Genomic DNA, 9,991 nt, shown 5'->3' with positions numbered 1-9,991 from the left:
CAGTCTGCAGGCATTGGCCAATAACAAAAGTCAACATAGCACAGCTAATTTTACAGAAGGCCATTGATAAATATCAATATCCCTCTACGTTTTTATTATCATATATTGTGCTACGTTTATGTAGCTATTATATTGTAGATAAAATATAGTAATCGTTATAATGTCCACCAAAAAAAAAAATATATATATGTATAGCCATTTTTTTTTTTCAACTGGAACGCCGTCCCCCCTCGAAATTCACTCCCCACACTCCGTCCCCCCGCGTCCCCCCCCATTTCCAGCCCTGGTTGTAGTAAAGCCCACACCAGATGCTACTTCGGCAAGCGGAATTAGGTATTCAGAGTCCAATTAAATAGCCAGATTACAATGTGTTGTGAAATATATGTTATTGATAGCTGTTAGATAATGGTGTATTTCCTAGTGAGTCTGTGTACTTTTCCTGCTGCGTAGTGACATCTTGGTTACCCTGCAACCCTGCGAATGAGCCGCTCAACATGGACTCTCAGTCTGGCAATAGATTGTGTCTTCCTGACCTCTGGCTCAGAGAGTTGTGCTCTATTACACAGAAAGGTAGGTATGTGGACTTTGCAGGGCCCACAGTCTTCTACGAGGAAACCCTTGTCAACCATTATGGCCATAGATGGGTTTAAGAGAGCCACAATGCCAGACTGCTTCAGAATCTCTTTATCGCTGATGGAACCTTCATAGAGAGACGATACAAAGGTTACTGCGCCGTGAGGGGCCATCCCAATTAATCCTTTAAATGTACAGTGTGATTTATAGTTGGAGAACACCTCACTCTGGAGGAGAAGAGAACTTGGTGTTTGGCAACGTATTTCGGTACAATCCCAAATAATTTGTGTGTCAGAGTAACCCTGAAAAACCTCTGGCATGTGAGATTTTTCGGTCTCCTCATCCAGCCAAATACCCACAGCCCCTAGTACAGTATACAGGAAGTTAGCCCATGTATTTATGATGCGGCTTACAGTTGACTGGTGGATTTTGAATCTGTGGGCAGGATCCTTCTGCATCAGACCCAATGACAAGTAATTCATAAAGAGAAAAAATTTGTACTTATACTCGATTGCTCCTGTCTGCCTCGCTGCCTGCTGTGAGTGTGTTTGCTTCGGTGCTGTAAGCTCCGTCTTAGCCTCGTATTTCCTTGTTTTGAACCATCATTTACTACAATTTCTAGTTGTTTATACTACTACTAAATACAGCTTACCCAACATCGCTAGCTTCCGTTACTACTAGCACAACACGCTAGTAATTCGCTAGCCTGTTAACGCGCCACCCGTGCGCTCAGCTATTTTTATTTATTTATTTTCTCTCGCGCGCTCGCACCTTTGAGTTCATAAAAGCTCAGGTGAGTAAGAATCACTCAACAAACACGGTGAGTAATGTCTTGTCCTGTTATTATCATGCGTCGCGTCTGAATGCGTTGTTGTTTTTGGAGCTCTATCGATTTGATTTATAATTCTTGATTTTTCTCTCTGCCTCGCTGCCTGCTGTGAGTGTGTTTGCTTCGGTGCTGTAAGCTCCGTCTTAGCCTCGTATTTCCTTGTTTTGAACCATCATTTACTACAATTTCTAGTTGTTTATACTACTACTAAATATAGTAATTCGCTTTGTTGTTTTTGGAGCTCTATCGATTTGATTTATAATTCTTGATTTTTCTCTTTAAACTCGCTTACAACGAACATTTTCTACTTTTCCTCACTGAGAAGCACTACTGCTCAAACCTCTTAGTTACAACGCGGACTGTTGAGCAGACGCGTCTCAAGCCTATTAGTGATCCAACGCTGGATACTCTTAAAGGTTACGTCCGTGGATCACGGCTGAACGCGTCTTCTCCACACTCACTTATAAACAATTTTTTTTTTTTTTTCGCCTATCGTGCGTCTACTCTACACCCCTACCACTAAAAAACCTAAAAAACCTCATAGTTACAACGCGGACTGTTGAGCAGACGCGTCTCAAGCCTATTAGTGATCCAACGCTGCATACTCTTAAAGGTTACGTCCGTGGATCACGGCTGAACGCGTCTTCTCCACACTCACTTACAAACAAACTTATAATATAAATTAGTATTAATATTGATAGCATCACTGGTAGCTTCGTTGCTAACTCACTGTCCATCTGTTAAAATGGCGAATATATCAGATGTAAGTAGTCTACCGTTTGGTGCAGGTGAGGACACATTCGAGCTGCACGCACTGCAGTCTGAGCTGGAAGCTGTTGAGAAACACAACCTTTTATTGAGACAGGCCGAGCTGAGAGACCGGTGTTTGGCTCTTGAAACATCACGCGCCGATGCACACAAATCAGTGTTTAACGTTACTAACCCGCTGACTCCGACCGCGTCTACTCCGTGCGTTCCTCAGCATCGGTCGCAATCAGCCATGGTCTCGTTCACTCCGGCTCCAACACGCCACCACGAAGCCTGGGTGGTTCCGCAGCGGAAGACGCGAGTCAGGTTTAGACCAAGACTTTCTCCGACCCTCCCGGTTTTCGAGTTATCCACACAAAACCGCTTCTCCCCTCTACGCGAAACAGAACGCGATGCTGTGATCATCGGCGATTCCATCGTTCGGCACGTACACGCTACGTTAGGTAAAAGTAAGGTGTAAAGTCACTGCTTTCCTGGTGCTCGTGTTTCTGAAATCGCTGCTCGCGTTCCCGAGATCCTGAACGGTGACGAGCGCGTCGGAACTGTGGTCCTGCACGCGGGAGTGAACGACATCAGGCTGCGCCAGACGGAGATTCTGAAGAAAGACTTCAGGAATCTAATCGATACGGTACGCAGCACATCGCCTGAAACAACGATCATTGTGTCAGGACCACTTCCCACGTACCGACTAGGGCATGAAAAGTTCAGCAGATTATTTGCGCTAAATGAATGGTTAAAGGACAAGTTCAGTATTTTACACTTAAAGCCCTGTTTACAGATCGTATCTGATGAAATAGAACAGTTAAGATTAAAATTTGAAAACATGCTGCTGTCCCGAGAATTTTAGGTTTATTTCGCTCCCCCCCCCCACCTCCACAATGGTTGTCTATATGCACTGGAAGATTCCGTCCTAAAAACACATTAAACTTTCGTTTACAAAGACGTGAAACTCACCGAGTGGTCAGGGGGTGTTCACTGATATGTTCCATCAAAAATCGCTGAAAAATATGCATTCCAACAGGTTTTATCGTAGTTTTTGTCCAACTCCATTGACTTGCTGTGAGACCGCAGCACCTTTACGGTATTACTCCGCCGCTTCTTCTTCTGCTTCTTCTGTGTATTCAATGAAATGCCCGTGGTTTGCTTGCAATTGGCAAAGGTGCATTATCGCCACCAACTGGGCTGGAGTGTCTATTATTCAAGCTCTCAACGGAAGAATCACGGGTGTGACGCGTTTGGCAAAATAGGTCCACAAAAGCGAAATAAACCTAAAATTCTCGGGACAGGAGCATGTGTCCAAATTTTAATCTTAACCGTTCTATTTCATCAGATACGATCTGTAAACAGGGCTTTAAGTGTAAAATACCGAACTTGTCCTTTAATGTCATGGTGCAATGAGCAGAAACTGCTCTTTGTAAATAATTGGAATCTGTTTTGGGAGCGTCCTAGGCTTTTCCGTCCTGATGGCTTACACCCAAGCAGATTCGGAGCGGATCTTCTGTCAGATAACATCTCCAAAATGTTAAATACCCTTTGACTAGTAACCAAAAGTCCAAATCATAGTCTCTGCTGCACATATTCAACTGATATAAATACTAGTGTAGAACATTGCATAGAAACCGTGTCTATTCCTCGTTTAGTGAGATCAAATAATAAATCTAATGCAGGATCTAGGAAAAATCTAATTGTTATTAAAACAAAAAATGTTGCTATTAGTAAACAAAAACTATTTCTAAAGCTAGGTCTTCTAAACATTAGATCACTCACACCTAAGGCAGCTATTGTAAATGAAATAGTCACAGATAATAGCTTCGATGTACTTTGCCTTACTGAAACCTGGCTTAAACCAAATGATTATTTCGGTATTAATGAGTTTACTCCTCCTGGATACTGTTATAAGCATGAGCCCCGTCTGATTGGTCGTGGCGGAGGTGTTGCAACCATTTATAGAGATATTCTAAATGTTACTCAGAAAACGGGTTATAAGTTTATTTCATTTGAAGTACTTGTACTAAATGTTACGCTCTTAGATGTTAGAAAAACATCCCTATTATCTCTAGCCTTGGCTACCGTATATAGACCGCCAGGGCCTTACGCTGATTTCCTAAAAGAGTTTGCAGATTTTCTCTCAGACCTATTAGTCAATGTCGATAAAGCATTAATTGTTGGAGATTTTAACATACGTAGATAATCCAAATGATGCGTTAGGAGCTGCGTTTACAGATTTATTAAATTCATTTGGGGTCAAGCAAAACGTCACCGGACCAACACACCGTCTTAATCATACACTCGATTTAATTATATCACATGGAACCGATCCAACCGATATAGATATCATTCCACAAAGTGATGAAGTCACTGACCACTACATGGTAACTTGCATATTACGTACTGCTGTAATATGTCATGCGGCGTCGCGTTATCAACCAGGCAGAACAATCCTCCCATCCACCATAGATAATTTCTCAAATTGCTTATCTAATCTGTCTCAGCTGCCGCCTGAACCCAAACAAACAGATGAACTAGAAGAACTAACTAGCACTATGAGCACCATTCTCTCTAGAACATTGGATGTGGTTGCACCTATTAAATTAAAAAAGGTCAGAGAGAAAAATAAAGCACCATGGTATAACAATACTACGCATGTTTTAAAGAGAGAAACCCGTATTTTAGAGCGTAAATGGAAACAAACTAATTTAGAGGTCTTTAGAATCGCGTGGAAAGACAGTATGTCACGTTATAAAAAGGCACTAAAAGCGGCCAGGGCTGAGCACCTCCGCAAACTAATAGAAAACAACCAAAACAATCCAAGGTTTTTATTTAACACCGTGGCTAGACTAACAAATAAACAGACGTCACCCTAACAAAAAATCCCGTTACAGTTCAGTAGTAATGATTTCATGAACTTCTTCACTGAGAAAATAGAAAGCATCAGAACCACAATTGTAAACGTTCAATCTTCAATCGCGCCTTATAATTCAGCTTCAATTATCACCCCGCAAGAACAATTACAGTGCTTTACAACTATAGAACAAAAAAAGTTAAATAAACTTATCACTTCATCTAAAACAACAACTTGTTTATTAGATCCTATACCAACTAAACTACTGAAAGAAGTGTTACCTGTAGTGGAAGAGCCTCTCCTCAATATTATTAACTCGTCTTTATCTTTAGGTCATGTTCCAAGAACATTTAAACTGGCAGTTATAAAACCTCTCATTAAGAAACCACAATTAGATCATAATAATCTAGCAAATTATAGACCCATTTCAAATCTTCCATTTATGTCTAAAATATTAGAAAAAGTGGTGTCCGCTCAACTGGGCTCTTTCTTGCAACAAAATGATATCTATGAAAAGTTTCAGTCTGGATTCAGACCGCATCATAGCACTGAAACTGCGCTCGTTAAAATCACAAATGATTTACTTTTAGCTTCTGACCAAGGCTGTATCTCAATACTAGTTTTGAGATAACACTCAAATATTTCATCACGGCCGGATGAAAACGCTAAATTTTCCAAATTGACAGAGTGTGTTAAAGATATAAAAGATTGGATGACGCGTAATTTTCTTTTATTAAATCCAGACAAGACAGAGGTAATACTTATCGGTTCAAAAGAACGCCCACAAAACCTCGCACAATACAACTTTAACATCATAGGATGTCCTGTTACTTTATCCTCTACAGTAAAAGACCTGGGTGTTATACTCGATTGCAACCTATTTCATATGTTACAAAAACAGCCTTTTTCCACCTTAGAAACATTGATAAGCTACGTAATATGCTATCAGTTTCTGATGCAGAAAAGTTAGTTCATGCATTCATGACCTCGAGACTGGATTACTGTAATGCTTTATTAGCTGGTTGTCCTGCATCCTCAATAAACAAGCTACAGTTAGTCCAAAATGCCGCCGCTAGAGTTCTTACGAGATCAAGAAAATATGATCATATAACACCGATTTTATCATCACTGCATTGGTTACCTATAAAGTTCCGTATTAATTACAAGGTATTGCTACTGACTTATAAAGCCCTAAACGGCTTAGCTCCAGTCTATTTAACGGATCTTCTATCGCCCTATAATCCATCGCGCTCTTTAAGATCACTAAATTCAAGGCTTTTGGTCATACCTAGGATATCCAGAACCACCAAAGGAGGGAGAGCATTTTCACATTTGGCTCCAAAACTCTGGAATAGTCTTCCTGATACTGTTCGTTGCTCAGACTCGCTCTCCCAGTTTAAAACTAGATTAAAGTCGCATCTCTTCAGCCAGGCATTCATATAATCCTACAGTTCAAACTACAATCCGGCCTCTAGCTCATAAATGCCAGAGGAGAACTGGCCCCCGACTGAGCCTGGGTTCTCCCAAGGTTTTTTTTTCTCCATTAGGTCACCTGATGGAGTTTTAGGACACCATTAGGTCACTTGATGGAGTTTTTCGGTTCCTTGCCACTGTTGCCTTTGGCTTGCTCAGTTGGGGATATTTTGGGGATATTTAATTTAATTTTATCAATCAATAAATTCCTCTTGAAACAAACTTTGTTGTATTATTTTAATTTAATACTGTGAAGCTGCTTTGATACAATCTGTATTGTGAAAAGCGCTATACAAATAAACTTGACTTGACTTGACTTGACTTATAAACAGACAATATCCTAGTAATATGCATGCTACCAACCAACTAGTTATTAGTGAGAATTGGACCCTAAACTAAAATGTTACCTGGAAATTAATTACAGCTGTAATCACATGCAGGTGTTTTTTTTATTTTATTTATTTATTTATTTTTTTTTTTTTTTTTTTTTATTTTTTTTTTTTTTATATAAGTAGCCTAATGTTAAAGCATGTATGTACACAACAAGTGTATTGTATCAACTGATTCATAAGGGCACCTATTATGCAAAATTCACTTTTACATGGTGTTTGAACATAAATGTGTGTTGGCAGTGTGTGAGCAAAACCACCCTAGAATGATAAAAATCCACCCAGTAGTTTTTTTTACTATCTCAATAAATCACAAGCACTGTCTCAGAACGCCCTGTTCTAGATTTCCCTCACTGTGACGTAGAAATGCGCTAAGCCCCACCGACGCGGTTTGATTGACAGTCTGGTTTTGGCATAGACCCCGCCCTCGGTGATCTGCATCCTCCATTGTTTCAACGACAGCTGGTGTGTAATGTCTCATAAGAAGTGTAACTTAGGTGTTCTGTTGTGGAATTTAAGAATGGACATAGTAGTCTTCACTGACATCAGAGCCACTGAAAACGCAGCGGATGGATTTTATTTATGAAGAAACGGCGCCACTTAAACTTCCTTCATTTTCTGACTGACTGTTTAGTGAACGAGGGTCAAAGTTAATCAAGTGTGGATCATTGCCTACAGTTCGCGATTCAACGTCACCTCCAGAAGTAAGTGTATTTTATGATTTTTGAGCAAATAGTCATTTCAATCGATGTCAGCCAGTTCAACAACAAATGTGTCTAAAGCTATTTATTGTCGTCGTCATAGATGTCTCAACAAACAACGTCAGACAGTTTTATGTCACGTAGGCTATCATTTTTGCAGCAATTACAAATGTAAATAAATTAAGGTCTGCTCGATCTCCATAGACCGTATATAAACGTCTATCTCCCTTCCCTTAAGAAAAAAATAAATAAATCGTTTGTACTTAGCAAACGTTATCACAGTATTTGTGTGTGTGTGTGTGTGTAGTTTCAAAAAATTGCGCGAACGTTATCACAGTTCGTGTGTGTGTGTGTGTGTGTGTGTGTGTGTGTGTGTTGCACATCCATAATTGCAAAGGGGACGCGATTAAAACTTTGTAAGTACATAAATGTATCAAATAACCATTCCGAGACGTTTAGTCCATTCTCATTCGTGTCTCTTCATCATCTGGGTCCAGCAGCAGGGCGGGGATATGCAGCTCATTAACATTTAAGGTGGTACACTCCAAAACAGCTCTTTTTAAAACAGGCCCCAAAAATGACATTTTCAAATGGTTATAATAAATTAACTGTGGGGTATTTTGTGCTGAAACTTCACAAATGCATTCTGGGGACACCCAAGACCAATATTACATCTTGTAAAAAGGGGCATAATAGGTGCCCTTTAAGGCGAGACACGGCAGGCAAAAACATCTTTTTTTTTTACTAGTCAATTTTCAGATTTTTGGATATTTGTCTTCAATAACATGTCTTCTTTCAGACTTGTGGTGAAAAAAAGTCCGAAATACACATTTAGGTCTTTATTTTACTACACTTTGTCTGTTCGCGTCTGTAGATCATAAATTCAACAAAAGTTTGCGATCTTAAGCTGCGTTCACACTACAAGCGACTATGACTATGGCCATGCATAAAAATGGAAAATACATATTTTTGCAGCTTTTGACAGTGTTACACAGTACATGTGCACATACATAAGAACAGAAAATATAAGTGACATTTTCACAGAAATGTAGACATTGGCAGTGGCAAAAATATTTTTTTAATTTTTTTTTATTTATTGTGTGGCTCTCCTTGTGAAATATTTATTTATCTATTTAATAAATTTTTTGTTTGTTTGTTTGTTTTTTCTTTGTGATTCTGGGAGCACATTTTTATAGACTTGATCCAGAGGACTGTAAGGATACTCTATATATCATATTTTATAAAGAGATCATATGATATACTGTATGAGCATGTGTTAACCAATCAGCATCAAGAATTTAACAATGCAGTGGTATACAATAAATAATTGACTACAGACACTTGAATTATTGAAAATGAATGCAGTCTCAGCATCACCACCTTTTGTGCACATTCATTTTCAATAATACAACAGTCCATCGTCAATTATTTCTAACACACACACAGACATACCCTGCAACTCAATATAGCAAAGATAGAACTTCTCGTCTTCACCGCCACTCCATTGTTACAGCACAATTTCACAGTTAAACTAGGATCATCAACAATAACGCTCTACCAGATCAGCCAAACATATTGGAGTAATCTTTAATAACCAGCTGACCTTCAAATGCAGGTTTGCATTGCACAACATCAGAAAGATCAGGCCCTTCCTAACTGAGCATGCAACACACAACTCCTACCTTGTCCCTTGTCATTTCTGGACATGACTATTGTGATGCTCTTCTGGCTGGACTTCCAGAAAGTAATCAAACCTCTACAAATGATCCAGAACACAGAAGCATGACTGGTTTTCAATGAGACTAAGAAATATTACGTTACACCTCTCTTTATCCAACACGTTCTCACTTCCAACTCATCACATATGGACACTTGGTCAGGACCACTTGCCATCGCTTTTAACATGCTCTCCCTCTTTAGTGTCATTTTTTCAATGTACAGGACACTCCATTGTTTTCAATAAGAAAACTTTATTTAGTTTAATTGTCATGATGAAATGATATAGGCCATGTTTACACAGCAGCAAAATGCAGTTGTCGGTATTTTATGTGTGTTCATAATATGGTTATGTTCACACACAGTTCAGATATTTACAAGAGTGACAACCGCATTCTATAACCGAACACACACCTGTACATTTTCAGGACCCACAACCGCATTCTCGTAAATCCCACGTTGTGTGAATGGAACCGCACTGGACAACTAGTCGTCTGTCACACCATGCAGTGCAAGAGAGCCGCTCTGTGCTGCACAAACACGTGTCTACCGTGTGTTGCAGGTTTTCATGTGGTTTTGGTAACGTACAGCGATAAAGATATGAGCAGTATGTCATCTGAAGGTTTGCTTCTGTCATATTTGTGTTCTTAGTGCCACTCAAATGCACCACTCTCCTTATCAATGCAAGAGTCCAGCACTC

This window comes from Leuciscus leuciscus, assembly GCF_965113295.1.
Source record: "Leuciscus leuciscus genome assembly, chromosome: 6".
Taxonomy (NCBI): Eukaryota; Metazoa; Chordata; class Actinopteri; order Cypriniformes; family Leuciscidae; genus Leuciscus; species Leuciscus leuciscus.
Note: the sequence above shows the minus strand (reverse complement) of the source record.